Raw genomic sequence first — 19,247 nt, 5'->3', positions numbered from 1 at the left:
CCTTTAGCATTTCAGATCTTCAGAAACGAGATGCTGAATTGTTCATGGGAAACCACCTTGTCCCAGGCCTCTGACCTAAGTGTGGGGCAGGGTTCACAACCAAGGTTAACAGAATAGTCCACCCTAGTCTGAGCCCCTGTACATTCTCTTTCCCAAGGGGATTAAGTTGATCAAACACTGAACAAAACCACTGATCCTCAAGAAACCATCTGGATTTTTAACAATCATGTTATTGAGTCCATTTTTAGTAAATAAAAATCAGGTAATTTAAGTGTGGAGCAGAGTCAGAGTTTGAGGCCTTATGTAAACCCTCTGGATTCCGCGGTGCCCCTTTCTCTTCCAGATAGGGAACACACTGAAAATAAGTACAGACAGCCTACTCATATGTAAGTTCAGAATAGAGTTGCCCAAATCTTTGCAAGGCCTGTTACTGAGCCCACCTTTCATGATATGAATAGTGTGTCCAATGAGACCCACATCCAGATCTTTGCTCGCCATCAACTCCATGTGGGAAGTACAGAGAAATTGTCTCTAGCTTCCCAAAGCAGAGTAGGGTCTCAAAGACCAAGTAATTGACCATAAACCTCTCTTAGAGCAGCATTCTGATAAGAGTGCTATGTTTCTTGCCCAGAGGGACTGAAAATCCATTTTTCTTATTTCTTTTGTGAAACTGCAAAATATTAAGAAATCATTTTCTCCCTAACTGTAACCTCCATAGACAGTATATTTGTAGTCAGGGGTACAATTGGATTGGAGCCTTTTTATTTTTCTTTTTCCAGTGAGAACCTCTGCTCACAGCTAATGATCTCCTTACCCCACGTGCATTTTTCTCAGTAACAGAAACATTCACCTTAGATGATCCAGCCCTTAAAAGCCTGTGCTGTGTGTCTCCAAAGAGGCACTGTTCCAAAATAAGAACTGCATTCACACTTGGCAGAGGACTTTGTCTTCTCTCACACTTAGTATGATGGGCTCTCCCAGTCCAACATCAAATATTCTGCTAGTTTACATTTTTGCAAATCACACAGAAAGATTTTTTGATTCCCTTCAGTATTTCAAAGGTAGTGATTATGACTAGGAGATCATAGTGAGAACCTCCCATATATTAAGCCCCTAAAATGTGCTTTACAGACACTATCTTCAATCTTAGAATAACCTAGCAAGAGAGGTAGTAAGAGCCCCATATATAACTATTTGGTGTTGGATACAACACCAAATAATCCAACACCAAATAATCCAACTGAGATATAAAGTCACATCTCCCTAGGTCTAAAGCCCGGGATCTTAGGCCATGGACCTACTCACTAGATCAGCTCAAGCACAGAAAAGACAGATATCCTTAGCTCGCAGAAAACTGGAATTTTATCAACGTGACATCACACAAAGCATGGTTGCTACAGTGACTGATTTGGAGACCCTGATTGTGCCAACAGAGTGCTGATCATTAGATTCATGATGATCATGCACTAAGGGATTAGGCCTCGTTGGCTTGGTCAATAAGCCAGTGACACTATTCACAGCAAGGACAGAGAGGGAAGTGACGGCCTGTAACAGATCAACAGCACAGTAGCAAAAAGCAGATGACAATCTTCATGATGGAATCCAGGGTCTGAAGGCAGTCAAGTATATAATATTCAGACATAAAACATTAAGTTGAAGAGTAAAGCATCTAAGTGGAACACTTATGAGACTAAATATTTCCTGTCTAGTAATGAGAAGCAAGATTTAGACAGCCACAAGTACCCACCAATGACAAAGCACCTTCCAGAAACTGCACTGATGATCCTATCAATGTCACCACACGTATGTAGAAGATAACAAATAGTAAGAAATCTTCCACACCTCTAGTTCCAACAAGTTACCAGCAATTCACCAAAAATATCTGAATGGTTACAGTTCTCATAAAACTTTTAATGTAGTGCTCCAAGATAATTAGGTAGACAGAATATGGATTAATATTAATAGACAGAATTGTATTATGTTATACAACAGACAGTTTAGTTAAAAGTATATTCAAGTGTAAGTTGGAGAAAAACTAGACTAATCCTGGGATTCTCTGGAGTTTAGTTTTAAAAAATTCATATAGATTTTGGAATACAAAACACCTGTGTCTGATTCTAAATCTGAGCTTCAAAATACTAATATTCCAGAAATACAGGTGTCCTAAAATAAAACTAAATCTTATTTTTATAAAACCGCAGCTTATTTGACCATCACATAAAAGACAAGTTCATGCTGAAATAATAAATCTTCTATTTTTGAAAGAGAGAGAAATAAATTATATTACCATCAGACAAATACTTTTAAAAACCATAGGGAAAATGTAGTCTAATCAGTGAGATGCATATCCCTGTAATGAGGTGAGGAGTTGGGTGGTCAGGGAATATGTGAACACTCTGCAGTCTTCAGTGTGTTTGTGCACAAGTGCAGTTGCTGAGAAGAGACAGAAGCAGCTCACCACAGGAGTCTCAGAGGACTATGTGACCCAAACAGGGATTAAGACAGAGTGCAGTGAAGTCTCAGAAAAACTGAAAACCTTGTCAATGATTGAAGCTATCACCATCACTGATTGGAGCCTAAAATAAGAACTTGCTAAAATATAGGTACAAAATCTCTGAAACTCAAAACTCAGAAGAATAAAGGACCCTTCTGGAGTGATAAAAGAGCTGACTCTGTGGCCTTCAGTAGCATCCAGAGAGCCAATAGTCCATCAGGTCATTGTTCCTCTCTATCTGCCTACAAAGGACAAATCCCAAAATGTGTAAGGGATTTGCTTTGTTTTTCCAACCACAGGGCCCTAGCAGTTCACAGCAGCTGGAGTCAGTCCAAGCAGTGTGCTGGAAGGGGATGGGCCTTGTATTTCATTTTTATAGACCAAATGGCTTCTCAATAATTTATCATCTGTGTGATGGAGAAAAGTACCAATAAAATGTGTTGTAAATCTCCACCTTCTTCCAGGATCAAGGAAATAACTTAAAGAAAGCTAAAAGAAAAATGACAACACAGTTTTCTGAGCTAAAAAATGCATGTTTTCTCAAATCAGATGCTGCCCCTATTTCTTGAACTAAATGTCTTTGAAGATGTTGAATTTGAAAAGTAGGGGGAAATGAGTCAGTTGGAGGGGGGTGTAGAAGAATTGTGCATATTTGGGTAGCCTTTTGAGTGAAATCTCCCTAAAATAGAGTCTGATAAGAGTCCCCTGTGAAACATTTTACCTGCTATTTTCTGTTAACATGCAGATCTGCATCTGTGTATTGTTTGAACCCCTCATCCCAGAAACGGTTCTTTATAGATGAAGGAAAATAAACCATGCACCTGAAGAGGAGGATGGGGTTGACATTAAAAAGGGCTATAAGGAATAAAATTCAAAATAATAATAAGGAACAGAATAAGAATGTTTAAAATTTTTTAATGTTTATTCATTTTGAGAGAGAGAGAGAGAGAGAGAGAGAGAGCGCATGAGTGGGGGGAGGGGCAGAGAGAGAGGGAGACACAGAATCTGAAGTAGACTCCAAGCTCTGAGTGGTCAGCCCAGAGCCCAATGCCGGGCTTGAACCCATGAACTGCAAGATCATGACCTGAACTTCATGAAGTTGGAGGCTTAACTGACTGAGCCACCCATGCACCCCCAGAATAAGAATGTTTAAAAGAAATAAGACATATCACTGGATGGATTTCACCAGAATCCACCTGTGGGATTATTCCTATTTATACATTTGTGGCATTTTGGCCCTAAAAATATATTTGCACTGTAAGATTTTTTCCTTTTTAAGCAAAATTTTGTGGCACTGTACTCTCTCTGATGCATCATCAGCAGTTACCTTGAAAGGTTAGTGTAGCTCTCGCCTCTGACCAGTTTCCACAGTCACTGCTCCCTATAAATATAGGAACCCTTAAGAATGCCAGCCTGCACTGAACAACCAGACTGCAAACTGATTCCCTTTCTTATCTTGTCAATGTCCTAGCCAAGCCCAGTGCACACAGGTGGCTATTACATAGTCACAGAACAGCAACAGCAGCTAACATTTATATAAAGCTTACCATGTCCCAGGCACTGTTCTAAGCACTCCTGAAAACTTTATGTAGCAGGTACTATTATTACCCCATGTTATGGATGAGGAAATTGAGACATGAGAGCTTTAGTAACTTAACTAAGGCCACACAGTTAGTAAGCAGTGTAACTATGATTTAACTCAAATAACAACCCAAATGGGGTACAGATCATTTTTCCTACTTTTTGGACAAGGACTATGAGCCTCGAAGAGGTCAAATGACTAACCTAAATTCACACAATTAGTAAAAGCAGCAAAATCAGAATCAAACCCAGGCTCCTTCCTGATGCCTGTTTGCAAGCTTCTAACACAACTTCAGTCGCATTTAAATCCTGTACAAAACTTCTTACTTTGGTTGTTTTTGACTTAGAGGAAATCAAAGACCATTCTTTCAGACAGAAAATAAGGAATCTAGAAATAAAGCTCCCAGGAAATAAAAATGTTCTCTATATTTCTTGCTCTCCCCATATGTGAAAGATTAATAAAGAAGGGTAGTGTGCTTAATTGCTTCAAACTTTACTGGCAAGAGGAAACAAGTTTAAAGAGTTGTACACACTCAAAATATCAATAGCACAGAAAAGGAGATGAAAATGCATATCAGTGTCCTGTCAAGAACAAAGGAATTTCAGCTTACTTCACTTAAATTCAGTTAAGGATGAGATACATTGGCTCTTTATTTCTAATAAATGAACTATTTACCTTGGCAAACATCAGAGTTGAACTTGCTTTCCGAAGCACAATGTCATTTGTAAAAAATGCACTCATCCTTGCATAATAAGGACACTTGCACTGACTTCAAGTGTTTATAATCTTAGAGAGAAAGCAAAATGGTTTTGGCAGAATGGTTTTTAGGCTTAGAGTTAGATAAACCAGGGCTTAGACAAAGAACTTGCTCTTGGCAGTTCTTTGTGAAGCAGCCAAATTTTGCTGTCAGCACCTCTGCAGCTTACCGACCTCCCCTGCCTCCAGGTGTGTTCTTAGGACTTACATACTGTTCCAGGGGTGTTCACCACCAGACCCACCCCACCACTGTTAACACTGCCTCCATGCAAAGTCTGATGTGGCTCTCTCTTTCTGGCACAACAAAGACCCACTTTTCTTCCTTAAGTAGAGAGAATGCAAGGGCATATTTTTGAGAGGGGAGAGGTGTGACTTGAAAGAATATAAGATATTGCTAAATGTCTCCCCAATACTCATTCACTCTTTCTATATTTTTGTAATATCATTCCCCTGCCCATGTAGAGATTGCATAGCACAACATCCCTTCCACCTAGCCTTGACCACAGGACTGACCTAAGTACTGGCCAATAGAATGTAAGCAGGGGTGACGCATGCAACTCTTTAAAACTCCCTGTCTTAAAAGTGAGTCCCCTGGTCTCTACTCCCTTTTTCCCCTTCCATGGGGGCTGATAAACCAGTTTCAAATATCTGGAGGAGGGTAAAACCCAAGGAATGGTGGAACAACAAAACAGAAGGAACCCAGGTCCCTGGATGTCCTCAAGGAACAAAACTTCCTATAAACCCAGGACCATCTGCCTACCATCATATTACTGTGAGAGAGAAGTAAACTTTAATTCTGACAGAGCCTCTGTTATTTTGACTCTGCATGGTGGTCAAACCAACATCATAAGTAGTATGGGCAAGAAGAGAAAGGAAAAGACTTGTATCAGACAAAATACACTTTAAAACAAAGACTAACGTACTCACTTTGGCAGCACATATACTAAAATTGGAATGACACAGAGAAGATTAGCACGGCCCCTGCACAAGGATGACATGCAAACTCATGGAACTTCCATATTTTTCCAGACTTCAAGCTGTATTACAAAGCTGTAATGATCATGACAGTATGGTACTAGAACAAAAACAGACACTCAGATCAATGGAACAGAATAGAGAACCCACAAATGGACCCACAAAAGTATGGCAAACTCATCTTTGATAAAGCAGGAAAGAATACCCAATGGAATGAAGACAGTCTCTTCAGCAAGTGGTGCTGGAAAAACTGGACAGTGACATGCACAAAAATGAACCTGGACTCTTTCCTTACACCATACACAAAAATAAACTCAAAATGGATGAAAGATCTAAATGTAAGACAGGAAGCCATCAAAATCCTCGAGGAGAAAGCAGGCAAAAACCTCTTTGATCTTGGCTGCAGCAACTTCTTACTCAACACGTCTCCAGAGACAAGGGAAACAAAAGCAAAAATGAGCTTTTGGGAACTCATTATAATAAAAAGCTTCTGCATAGCAAAGGAGACAATCAGCAAAACTAAAAGCCAACCGACAGAATGGGAGAAGATATTTACAAACGACATATCAGATAAAGGGTTACTATCCAAAATCTATAAAGAACTTATCAAACTCAACACCCAAAAAACAAATAATCCAGTGAAGAAATGGGCAAAAGGCATGAATAGACACTTCTCCAAAGAAGACATCCAGATGACCAACTGACACATGAAAAAATGCTCAACATCACTCATCACCTGGGAAATACAAATCAAAACCACAATGCGATACTACCTCACACCTGTAACAATAACAATTCAGGCAGCAACAGACGTTGGAAAGGATGCAGAGAAAGGATCTCTTTTGCACTGCTTGTGGGAATGCAAACTGGTGCAGTCACTCTGGAAAACAGTATGGAGGTTCCTCAAAAAATTAAAAATAGAGCTACCCTATGACCCAGCAATTGCACTACTAGGTGTTTATCCAAGGAATATACAGGTGTGCTGTTTCAAAGGGGCACATGCACCCCAATGTTTATAGCAGCACTATCAACAATAGCCAAAGTATGGAAAGAGCCCAAATGTCCATTGATGGGTGAATGGATAAAGAAGATGTAGTATATATATACAATGGAGTATTACTCAGCAATCAAAAAGAATGAAATCTTGCCATTTGCAACTACATGGATGGAACTGGAGGGTATTATGCTAAGTGAAATTAGTCAGTCAGAGAAAGACAAATATCATATGACTTCACTCATATGAGGACTTTAAGAGACAAAACAGATGAACATATGGGAAGGGAAGCAAAAATAATATAAAAACAGGGAGGGGGACAAAACAGAAGAGACTCTTAAATATGGAGAACAAACAGAGTGTTTCCAGAGGGGTTGTGGGAGGGAGGATGGAATAAATGGGTAAGGGCATTAAGGAATCTACTCCTGAAATCATTGTTGTACTATATGCTAACTAACTTGGATGTAAATTTAAAAAATAAGTGAAATAAAAATACAAGAAAAACACACAGAGACTAAAACAAGAGATAAAGAGGGGAACTATGATAAAGGGGACAATCCAACAATAAGATATAACGATTGTAAATATTTATACATCCAACATACGAACAACTAAATACATAAAACAGTTAATGACAAACATACAGGAATTAATCAATAATAATACAATAATAGTAGAAGACTTTAACACCCTATGTACATCCATGGATGATCATCGAAACATAAAATAAACAAGGAAACAATGGCTTTGAATAACACACTACAAAAGATGAATTTAACAAATATATTCAGAACTTTCTATCCTAAAACAGAATACACATTCTTTCCATGTGCACATAGAACACTCCACAAGAGCTCACATATTAGGCCACAAAACAAGTCTCAACAAATTCAAAGGGATCAGAGTCATGCCATGCACTTTTTCTGACCACAACGCCATGATACTAGAATTAAATCACAAGAAAAAATATGGAAAGACCACAAATACATGGAGGTTAAATAACGTACAAAAAACACTGAATGGGTCAATCAAAAAACCAAAGAAAAAATCAAAAAGTACATGAAAACAAAGGAGAATGAAAACACAACCTTTCAAAACCTCTGCAATACAGCAAAAGCAGTTCTAAGAGGCAAGTTTATAGCAATAAATGTCTACCTAAAGAAGTAAGAAAAATCTCAAATACAACCTGACCTTACACCTAAAGGAGCTAGAAAAATACAACAAACAAAACTAAAATCAGCAGAAGGAAGGAAATAATAAAGATTAGAGCAGAAATTAATGATATAGAAACAAACAAAAAACAATAGAACAAATCAATGAAACCAGGAGCTGATCCCTTGAAAAAAAAATCAATAAGATTTATAAACCTCTAGCCAAATTTATCAAGAAAAAAGGAGAAAGACTCAAATTAATAAAATCACAAATGAGAGAGCAGAAATAACACACCACAGGAAAACAACCAATTATAAGAAAATATTACAAAAAACTATATGCCAACAAATCGGACAACTAGAAGTATTGGATAAATTTCTAGAAACATGTAACCTACCAAAACTGAAACAAGAAGAAATAGAAATTTTGAACAGACTGATTATCAGCAAGGAAATTCAAACAGTAATCAAAAAACTCCAAACAAAAGTTCAGGACCAGATGCCATCACAGGCAAATTTTACCAAACATCTCAGAAGAGTTAATACCTATTCTTCTCAAACTATTCCAAAAAATAGGAAAGGAAGGAAAACTTCCAAATTCATTCTATGAGACCAGCATTACCTTGATACCAAAACCAAATAAAGACTCCACAAAAAGAGAAGACTACAGGCCAATATCTCTGATGAACATAGATGCAAAAATTCTCAACGAAATACTAGCACACCGAATCTAATAATACATTTAAAAAATCATTCACCAAAATCAAGTGGAATTTATTCCTGGGTTGCAAAGATGGTTCAATATTCGCAATCAATGTGATATCACATTAATCAGAGAAATATTAAGAACCATATGATCATTTCTTTTTTTTGAGAATTTATTTATTCTATTTTATTTTATTTATTTTTTATTTTAGAGAGAAAACACATGTGGGGGAGATGGGCAGAAGGAGAGAGAAAGAGAAACTTCAGCAGGCTCCATGTTCAGTGCAAACCCTTATGCAGGGCTCGATCCCATGACCCTAGGATCATAACCTGAGCTGAACTCAAGAGTCAGACACTGAATTGACTGAGCCACCCAGGCGCCCCAAATCATATGATCATTTCAATAGACATAGAAAAAGCATTTTACAAAGTACAACATCCTGGGACGGCTGGGACTCCCTCTCTGTCTCTCCCCTGCTGGTACTCTCTCTCAATAAAAATAAATAAACTTTAAAAAAAAAAGGTACAACATCCTTTCATGATAAAAACCCTCAACAAAGTAGGTTTAGAGGGAACATTCCTCAACATAATAAAGGCCATATATGAAAACCCCACAAGCTAACATCATCTTCAATGGGGAAAACCTGAGAATCTTTCCCCTAAGGTGAGGAACAAACAAGGATGTTCACTCTCACCACTTTTATTCAACATAGTACTGGAAGTCCTAGCCACATTAATCAGACAACAAAAAGAAATAAAAAGCACCCAAATTGATAAGAAAGAAGTAAAACTTTCACTATTTACAGATGACATGATACTATGTATAGAAAACCTGACAGACTCTACCAGAACACTACTAGAACTGATAAAAGAATTCAGTAAAATTGCAGGATACAAAATCAACATACAGAACCTGTTGCATTTCTATACACCAGTAATGAAGGAGTAGAAAGAGAAATTTAAAAAAAAATCTCATTTACAACTGCACCCAAAATAGTAAGATATCTAGGAATAAACCTCACTAAAAAGGTAAAAGATCTGTACTCTGAAAACTATAAAACACTGATGAAAGAAGTTGAAGAGCACACAAAGAAATGGAAAGATATTTCATGCTCAAGGATTGGAAGAACAAATATCAATAAAATGCCTATACTACCCAAAGAAATCTACACATTTTATTTTTTTCTTTCAAATTATCTATTCTTGTTTGTGAGGATTTTCTCCATTTTTAGCTGAAATTAAAGTGTTTCTACTCACAAAATGAGAATAATTTGTCTCTAATCCATAAAACAATTCCTTTTCCTAACCGAAATGAAGATAAGTAAATAGATCTTATTTTAGTTTATGGAAAGCATTTAATTCCATATAGCTTACAGGGGAAATGGGCATATTTGAAAACAGCCACAAGGACCAAAGTAGAACATGGGATGGTAATGAGCAGAGTCACAGAACCTACTGAAGAGGTGTGTAGGGCCGGTCTCACTGGAACCTGTAAAGCCACATTCTTATATACTGATCTAGATTTCAGATTGCTCCTTTGGCAGATGTCCTTTTTCTTCAAGGCACAAGGAACTGCCACTTCGGACTGAGCCCAGCATTTCAAAATTGGAAATTCTTGGTGACAATACATCAATAAATCCGGGTTATTGACTGCAATAAAGGTTTTTCCATCTTTACTACATGGCCGATGATAGCAATAGTGCACAGGTGAAAAAGCTTGGCAACAATATACTGTGAGTCTTGTCTGGCATATATTAGAACTTTAGATTTTTTGGACTACTAATTGGGAGCTCCTATATTAAAATTTTCTGAAACCATCATTGCCTCAGTTATGTTTCTGTCATAATGAAGCTAACTCATATGGATCCACAAAAAGTCCAGGATGTACTGTTTAATTAAGAGTTGGCAGGTCCATCAGTCCTCAACAATTTCTCCAAATTTCACTGTTATTAAAAGGTCTCTATGGGACCCATCTTTCAAAACTTATTCAAAATAATTTCAGAGCAAGAGTCCTTATGCCAGGGTCAGTGGGAGATAGCAGTGTAGGCTGTGGCTGGTATGCCGGTGAGCCCAGCCACCTCCCAGAGGAACAGCCAGGCCACTGCCCGGACGCCCATAGCCTTGTCAGCCAGGACACTAGAGAATGTGCTTCCTAGAGGAGCACACAAAGAAACACAGGTGGAGGAGCAAGCGCACGCAGCATGGTGCTCCTAGAGCATGCTACTGGCAAGTTAGTGACCCTGATGGAAGGCTTGCTGATGCACGCCTGAGGTCCTCCTAGTCCCTTGGTTCCTCCAGCTCTGGCCAACAGGAAAGTTCTGGCAGGTGGAGGCAGCAGCCTCAGCCACCTTGTTTGCTCCCCCACCATTCCTTGCAATCTACACATTTTTCAAATGTTTATTTATTTTTGAAAGAGAGAGACAGAGCATGAGCAGGGGAGGAACACAGAGAAAGGGAGACACAGAATCAGAAGCAGGCTGCAGGCTCTGAGCTGACAGCACAGGGCCCCACATGGGGCTCAAACTCACCAGCCACGAGATTATGACCTTAGCCTAAGTCAGTGGCTTAACAACTGAGCCACCCAGGCGCCCCACAATCTACACATTTAATGCAATCCCTATCAAAATACCAACAGCATTTTTCATAGAACTAAAACAAACAATCCTACAATTTTCATGGAATCACAAAAGACTTCCAAAATAGCCAAAGCAATCTTGAAAAAGAAAAAGCAAAGCTGGAGGCATCACAATTCTGGATTTCAGTTTATATTACAAAGCTGTAGTAATCAAAACAGTATGATACTGGCACAAAAATAGACACACAGATCAATGGAACAGAAGAGATGATCCAGAAATAAACCCACCACTATACGGTCAATTAATCTTCAACAAAGCAAGAAAGAATGTCCAATGGGAAAAGGACAGTCTCTTCAAGAAATAATGCCAGGAAAACCAGACAGCTACATGCAGAAGAATGAAATTGGACCACTTTCTTACACCAAACACAAAAATAAATTCAAAATGGATGAACTAAATGTGAGACCTGAAACCATAAAAATCCTAGAAGAGAGCACAGGCAGTAATTTCTCTGACATCAGCCATAGCAACTTGTTCAGATTGGTCCCCTGAGGCAAGGGAAACAAAAGCAAAAATAACTATTAAGACTACATCAAAATAAAAAGCTTCTGCACAGCAAAGGAAACAATCAACAAAACTAAAAGGCAACCTATGGAATGGGAGAAGACATTTGCAAATGACATATCAGATAAAGGGTTAGTATCAAAACACATGAAGAACTTATATGACTGAACACCCCCCAAAATAATAATAATCCTATTAAAAATGAACAGAAGACTTGGACGGACATTCCTCCAAAGAAGACGCACAGATAGCCAGCAGATGCATGAAAAGATGCTCAACATCACTCATCATCTGCGAAATGCAAAACAAAACCACAATGAGATATCACATCATACCTGTCAGAATGGCTAACATCAAGAACGTAAGAAACAAGTGTTGACAAGGATATGGACTAATAGGAACCCTCATGCACTGTTGGTGGGAAAGCAAACTGTTGCAGCCACTGTGGAAGACATTACAGAGGTTCCTCAAAACATTAAAAATAGAACCACCATATGATCCAGTAATTCCAATACTGGGTATTTACCCAAAGAATATGAAAACATTAATCAAAAATATATACATACCTCAATGTTTATTGCAGCATTATTTACAATAGCCAAATTATGGAAGGAGGCCAAGTATTCACTGATGGATGAATGGATAAAGAAGATGGGGCGCCTGGCTGGCTTAGTTGGTAGAGTGTGTAGCTCTTGATCTCAGATAGTGGTAAGCAAGATAAGTCAGTCAAAGAAAGAAATACCACATGATTTTACTCTTATGTAGAATTTAAGAAACAAAACAAATGAGCAAAGGGGGAAAAAAGAGAGAAAAAGGCAAACCAAGAAACAGACTCTTAGCTATAGAGAACAAACTAATGATTACCAGAGGAGAGCTGGGTAGGGGGATGTGTGAAATAGATGATGGGGACTGAGAGACATTTATCTTGGGGTGCTTGGGTGGCTCAGTTGGTTAAGTGCCTGACTCTTGGTTTTGGCTCATGTCATGATCTCATAGTTCTTAAGTTGAAACCCTGCATCAGGCCCTGCACTAGTGGTGCTTTGGATCCTCATGTGCTCTCTCTCTCTGCCCCTCCCCTGCTCATTCTCTCTCTCTCTCTCTCTCTCTCTCTCTCTCTCTCTCAAAACAAATAAAAAAAAAACATTAAGAAAAGAGTCACTGGGGTACTTGAGTGGCTTAGTAGGACTCTTGATCTCAACTGAGGTCATGATCTCACAGTGAGTTTAAGCCCTGCATCGGGCTCTGTGCTGGCAGCACGGAGCCTACCTGGGAGAGCCTGTCTTGGTAAGTACTGAGTAACCTATGGAATTGTTAAATCACTATAGTGTACACATGAAATTAATATAACACTCTATGTTAAGTATACTGAAATCAAAATTGAAAAAAAAAAAACCAATAATGAGATACAACCTCACACCAATTACTACATTTTGGATAACAATGCCAGAAAATCCCAGAAAATAACAAGTGTTGGAGAGCATGTGGAGGAATTGAAACCATTCTGCATTCTTTTATTTTTAATTATTTTTAATGTTTATTTATTTTTGAGAGAGACAGAGACAGAGCGTGAGCGGAAGAGGGGCAGAGAGAATCCAAAGCAGGCTCCAGGATCTAAGCTGTCAGCACAGAGCCCAACATGGGGCTTGAACCCACGAGCTGCAAGATCATGACCTGAGCCGAGTCAGATGCTTAACCAACTAAGCCACCCAAGAGCCCATGAAAGCATTCTGTATTCTTGATGGGAATATATAGATGCTGTGGAAAAGAGAATAAAGGTGCCTCAAAAAATTAACAATAGAATTACCATATAACCCAGCAATTCTACTTCTAGATATACACCAAAAGAATTGAAAACAGGGCCTCAAAAATATATTGGCACACTCATGTTCAGAGCAGCGTTATCCACAATAGTTAAAATGTGGGAGCACCTAGGTGGCTCAGTCAGTTAAGCATCTGACTTCGGCTCAGGTCATGAGCTCTTGGTTCATGGGTTCAAGCCCCACATTGGGCTCTGTGCTGACAGCTCAGAGCCTGGAGCCTGCTTTGGATTCTGTGTCTCCCTCTCTCCCTGCCTCTCCCCCATTCACTCTCTGTCTCTCTCTGTCTCTGTCTCTCAAAAATAAGTAAACATTAAAAAAAATAGCTAAAATGTGGAAGCAACTCAAGTGTCCATTGAAGAATGAATAGATAAGTAAAATGTGATAATTCATACAATGGAATATTATTCAGCCTTAAAAACAATGAATTTTCTGAACTATGCTGCAATATGGGTAAACCTGGAGGACATTATGCCAAGTAAAATAAATCAACCACAGAAAGACAAATACTGATTGATTCCACTTGTACGAGGGGCTTAGATTAGTCAAAATCATGGAGACAGAATGAAGAATGGTAGCTGTCAGTGAAAAGATGAGTTATTGTTTAATAAGGATAAAGTTTCAGTTTTACAAGATGAAAGTCATAGAGATACGGATGGTGGTGACGGTTGCACATTATGAGTGTATTTAATGCCACTGAATTGTACAATTAAAATGGGTAGGATGGTAAATTTTGTCATGTGTATTTTACCACAATAAAAACAGTTGAAAAAAAAATCTTTATGATCCATCCTTTGTCTTTGCTATTACTTAAGTCTGGCCAGAGGTCAGGACCAGACTAGCCACAGGCTGAATCCAGGCCAGAGTCATGGTTTTTGCCTTAAATTAGATGCCAATATAAAAACTGGGAGGCTCCAGATATCATTTTCCACTTAGGAGAAATGACAATTCCAAGTCTGGGCAGGAAACTTTAAAAGGTGAGCTGGGACATCTTGTCATGCAGGAGAGTAAAGAAGTTATCAAACACCTCTTTGGGTTGTGCCAAATGACTCCGGAGCCAACCTGCAGAGGCACAGAGATATAAAATGCGAGATGATTTTGTCATCAACAAGAACTGCAATACATTAAAAACCATCATATATATTTAAATCTGTGAGTTCATAATCATAATAAAAACAATTAATTGATAACCAGGGAAGATCCTTGGGAGCTAAATCATTATTTTGAAAAGGAAAGAGTCAGGTGTTCTTTGTGCCCTCCCCAAACAAAGCACACTGTTAAGTAACCAAATAATGGATAAGGGAAAGTTTCTCTTCACAGAAGTATTTTAGCTAGTAGGTAAAAATGTTTATATGCACACACACACACACACACCCCGACACTACATACATATATATAATTAGTATGATAGAAAATCACTATTCTGCAGCCTCAGAACTAGTTGAGGGACTCCTGGGTGGCTCAGTCTGCTAAGTGTCTGACTCTTCGTTTTGGCTTAGGTCATTATCCCACAGTTTCATGAGTTTGAGCCCTGAGCTCGAGCTCTGTGCCGGCAACAGGGAGCCTTCTTGGGATTCCTTCTCTCTCCCTCTCTCTCTGCCCCTCCCCACTCAGGCTATCTCTGTCTCTCTCTCAAAATAAATAAATAAACTTAAAAAAGCACAACTAGTTGAACCAGATATTCAGTATGAATGCTTGCTAATACCATAGAAAAGAGAGCCCCTAATAGTACAGGTCTCCTGCATATGAAAGAACACAATACCACTTATTTAGTCGGTTTGACCAAAAAAGTTGAGCTGAAATTTGATCAAGCTTCTATATATGACTACCAATGGACAGAAAATACAGAGGAAAGGTGAAAATATTAAGTGATACTTTAAGGATGCAATCAGAAAAGTCCAGACTCTAGGAAATTTTACAGAAGAAACACCCCAGTTTCTCTAACACAAGCAAAAAAATGCAAAATAGCCAGGAAGGATTATCTCCCAATATTCCACAGCACTGGGATTTAAAGTACAGTCTTTAAGCATCAGAGTGTCTTATAGACAAGTGCTGCCTGTGCCATTTATCAGTCATTTGCATGGAAAAAATAATGTAACCTCTTGAAGCTTAGGCTTCTTGACCTATAAAATGGTAATACTAATGGCAACTATCTCATAGAGTTGTAAGGATTAAGATAATGGACACTAAACACTTAGCTCATTGCCTAACTTATAGTACATAAACAATAAGGGTTATTTTTATAATCTTCATCATTGAAGAATTATGCTGAATGACTAAATGAATAACTAGAATTAATCTGCTAAAAATATTAAATATGAACTATTCTTAGCTGATAATGTTGGCCATCTCATTTCCTCAATATTTATTGGGCACTGGAGCTGGTGCAGAAGGTACAAAAATGAGTAAGACGTGACCTATACACTTGGACTTTTGCCTTTTCAAACAGAAGTCCTACATGTCTTAACCCCAAGGAATACTAACTAGCAAGGATGTCAAGGCCCTTCTAACAATCTGCTGGGAAGAACTTTTAGAGTGGAAAGCCATCGTCCATTCTTCTTTCATACAGAAACTGGCTACGGGGTGGATGATGCTCACTGTCATGATAGTGTCTTCTACATTATTGAATCACTTTGGAATCATTAAAACAGACTTTGGCTACCTTTGTCTGACTCTCTTCTACTGTTCCTCTTTTCCAATCACAAGGTTTCCTTCTGCTCCATATACCTCCCAAAGATCAAAAGATGGATGTATTCATCAGTATGACTTGGACAGGGAAGAAAATAAGCAAACAAGCTTGCCAGAATGTTAAGAGAACAAGTACTCCCCCATTAGAGAAGAGACAACTGACCTACTTAAAAGCTGAGATTTGAATGACTAATGCAGTACAGACAGTTCCCACCTTATAAACACTCAACTTACAAATGACCTGCCCCAGCCCCATCCTAGGAAGCTGCTGTCACCATGTGAACCACCAAGTGCAGGAAGGGGGAAGGGCTGGTGGGGAATGAAGGCTTTATAGAATCAGGGAGTTTAAAATAAAAGAAAAATATTGAGACAAGGATAGCATGTTTTCCCAAGTATACTCAAGTTACTCACTTAACTCTCTTTTATTCCCTAAAATACCATAGAAAGCCACGGGTTAGCAAACAAGGTTTTTAAAAAAGATGGCAGTTTTTGCAATGCTTTATTATTTGGGGGCTAATTTTTCACTAATGATAGGAGAGATTCTTAATGTCAGTATTTTTAATAAGATACAAAGACTGCCCTTACTTCACCAACCACAGCACCCCAGGCACAGCATCCTGAACAATGAACATTCACTTGTAAGTACAATTCACAGCCACCATGTGTAGGAAACTAAACCACCATTTGTGCATGTAATACAATAGGAAAGGAGCCTCCTGGAGTTCTTATTTTGGGGGAGGTGTCTCTAAGATGAATGACATAAACCTGAGACAGTCCTCAGCAAAGCTACCCCCTGGCAGAAGGCCAAATGAAGTAAGAGAAAGAGGCCAACAGACAAAGAGAAGCTGATCTAAAAAAGTGTATAAGGAAACAGACACAGAGAAAGAGAAAGAAAAATCCTGCTGACGTCATTTGAACTACAAATTATGTACTCCCTAGTTACATAAGCCAATATAGTCTGACATGCTTAATATACTCTGAATTGTGTTTCTTGTCCCATATAAACAAAAGCCCTAAAATAGTTTCATTCACAGACCTGCTGGTCTCCTCCCTGACCACTGCAGGCATCCACCTGGTTTCCCAGATATTGACCTCTCTGCCTCTGGGCCTTGTCTCCCAAGGGGAGCTAGAGTAGTAATATTGGCCTGTGTTCCCCAGATCAGCTTCTCTCCCTGGATCTGGCCTATGAAGGGGGAATACTATACCTCTAGATGCAGCACCCCTTCCTTAATTATGTGATCTACGCCCTCCTTTTCCTCCTGTGATGTTGGATACACCTTGAACAGTACTAAATATAATTCCAAATATTTCTCAACAGCTTTTGAAAACAGTGGACATATCACTGGAGGGTCACAAAAGCTGAGTTGCAAATATTTACATTGGTAGAATAAGTGAAGTTTAACAGTGGAATTCTATGTGTAATCAATGGGCATTTGTTTATTTCATTTCAGGTTTTAGTTAAGGTTTTTGCCAATTTTATTTCAATGTAGTTTGTGTAGTCATTTCCTAGAAATTATATGACCTTCTAGGATCTTTTTAGATTTTTTTTACATTTTGTTACAAGGGGAAAAATAAAATAAAAAAATAAAATAAAATAAAAATAAAAGGCCACATTTAATTCTACCTTCCTAAAATAAGTATTTCCTTCCAGTTTGCATCTAATGTATTTTTTTTAAGTCAGAAAACCAATTTTTTCTTTCTAAAGCTCCGCCATATATTTCCAGTGGGTGCCGATGGTCACTTACCACATGCACACCAGGTTGTCCATGTAGCAGGCAAACAAAGTCTGTCCATCAACAGACCAGGCCGGAGAGGTACACTGGGATGGCTCAGTCTTGCTGCTAGTATTGATAACTTCCTGCTTCAGTTCGTCTACAATTACCTTGCCTTCTAAGTCCCAGATCTTGATTCTGGGGCCTGTGGCAACATAGAGCCAATATTAGTTAGGATTGAAGCACAGGGCATTGATGATGTCCCCACCATCTAGAGTATAGAGGTCCTACAGCATGGACTTGGCCATCCTTGCTTCTAAGAAGCACAGAGGGATCCATCTGGAGAGACAATCACAGTGTTCAGGTAGCCCATGTGGCCAGTGTGATTGGTCTTCAGCTTGCAGTTTGCTTGGTTCCATACCTTGACCAGATTGTCCCAGCCACAGAAGACAATGATGGGATTGCTTCTATTGGATGTAAAGCAGACGCAAGACACCTACTCCAAATGGCTCTCATCCTGGACAGTGTATTTGCATACACCCAGAGTATTCCACTGCTTGATGGTTTTATCTCGGAAGCCAGAGACTTCTGGGTTGCCAGAAGAGAAGGCCCCACTCAGCACATCCTTGTGTGGCCTACAAATCTGTGTGTGGTGGTACACACTGTGAGGTCCCAAAGCCAAAGTGTTCTATGCCAGGAGCCTGAGAGGGCAAACTGCCCATCTGAGGGTATGACCACATTACTAACAAAGTGGGAATGACCCTAAAGAACATGCTGTGGGATGCCCTAGTTAGTTTCATCCCTGGTCAGCTTCCACATGATAATGGTCTTATCTCAAGAGGCAGATAGTATCATGTCCGGGAACTGGGAAGTGGTGGCAATCTGGGTCATCCAGCCATTGTGGCCCTTGAGGATGCCACGAAATGTCATCTGCTCAGTCATGGAGGCAGCAAGTGCAGGTGTCTCCACAATGATGAAGATGAAGTGGGATGGCTCAGCATGGGGCCCTGCTGAGGAAGAGAGAACTGCATCTAATGTATTTGCGTTATCCACATGTGAAATCCCAGTAATACAATTGTCTTTTTGCTTTTTTACTTATATTGAAAAATAAAAGCTTTTCTCCACATATGATCTTCATAAATATAATTTAATAGATGTATACGTAATATAAGTATAAAAATATAATTTAATAATTCTATTCCTTCTAATAGATGTATAATTTACATGATATTC

The 19,247-nt window shown here is 38.9% G+C and overlaps 1 non-coding gene and 2 pseudogenes across 1 annotated transcript; 1 reads left to right on the top strand and 2 right to left on the bottom strand.

Moving 5' to 3' along the window:
- Positions 1 to 3,218: 3,218 nt before the first annotated feature.
- On the bottom strand, positions 3,219 to 11,025 carry LOC125147581 (phosphatidylinositol-glycan biosynthesis class X protein-like; annotated as a pseudogene).
- Positions 5,752 to 5,857, top strand: LOC125148489 (U6 spliceosomal RNA). Its single transcript, XR_007145572.1, has one exon. It is a non-coding gene; the product is annotated as a U6 spliceosomal RNA (small nuclear RNA).
- A 7,298-nt stretch (positions 11,026 to 18,323) lies between the features above and the next one.
- Positions 18,324 to 18,956, bottom strand: LOC125148062 (receptor of activated protein C kinase 1-like; annotated as a pseudogene).
- Between the last annotated feature and the right edge of the window lie 291 nt (positions 18,957 to 19,247).

Source organism: Prionailurus viverrinus, chromosome D2 (genome assembly GCF_022837055.1).
Source record: "Prionailurus viverrinus isolate Anna chromosome D2, UM_Priviv_1.0, whole genome shotgun sequence".
Lineage (NCBI taxonomy): Eukaryota > Metazoa > Chordata > Mammalia > Carnivora > Felidae > Prionailurus > Prionailurus viverrinus.
Note: the sequence above shows the minus strand (reverse complement) of the source record. Positions and strands in the feature narration are given on the sequence as shown.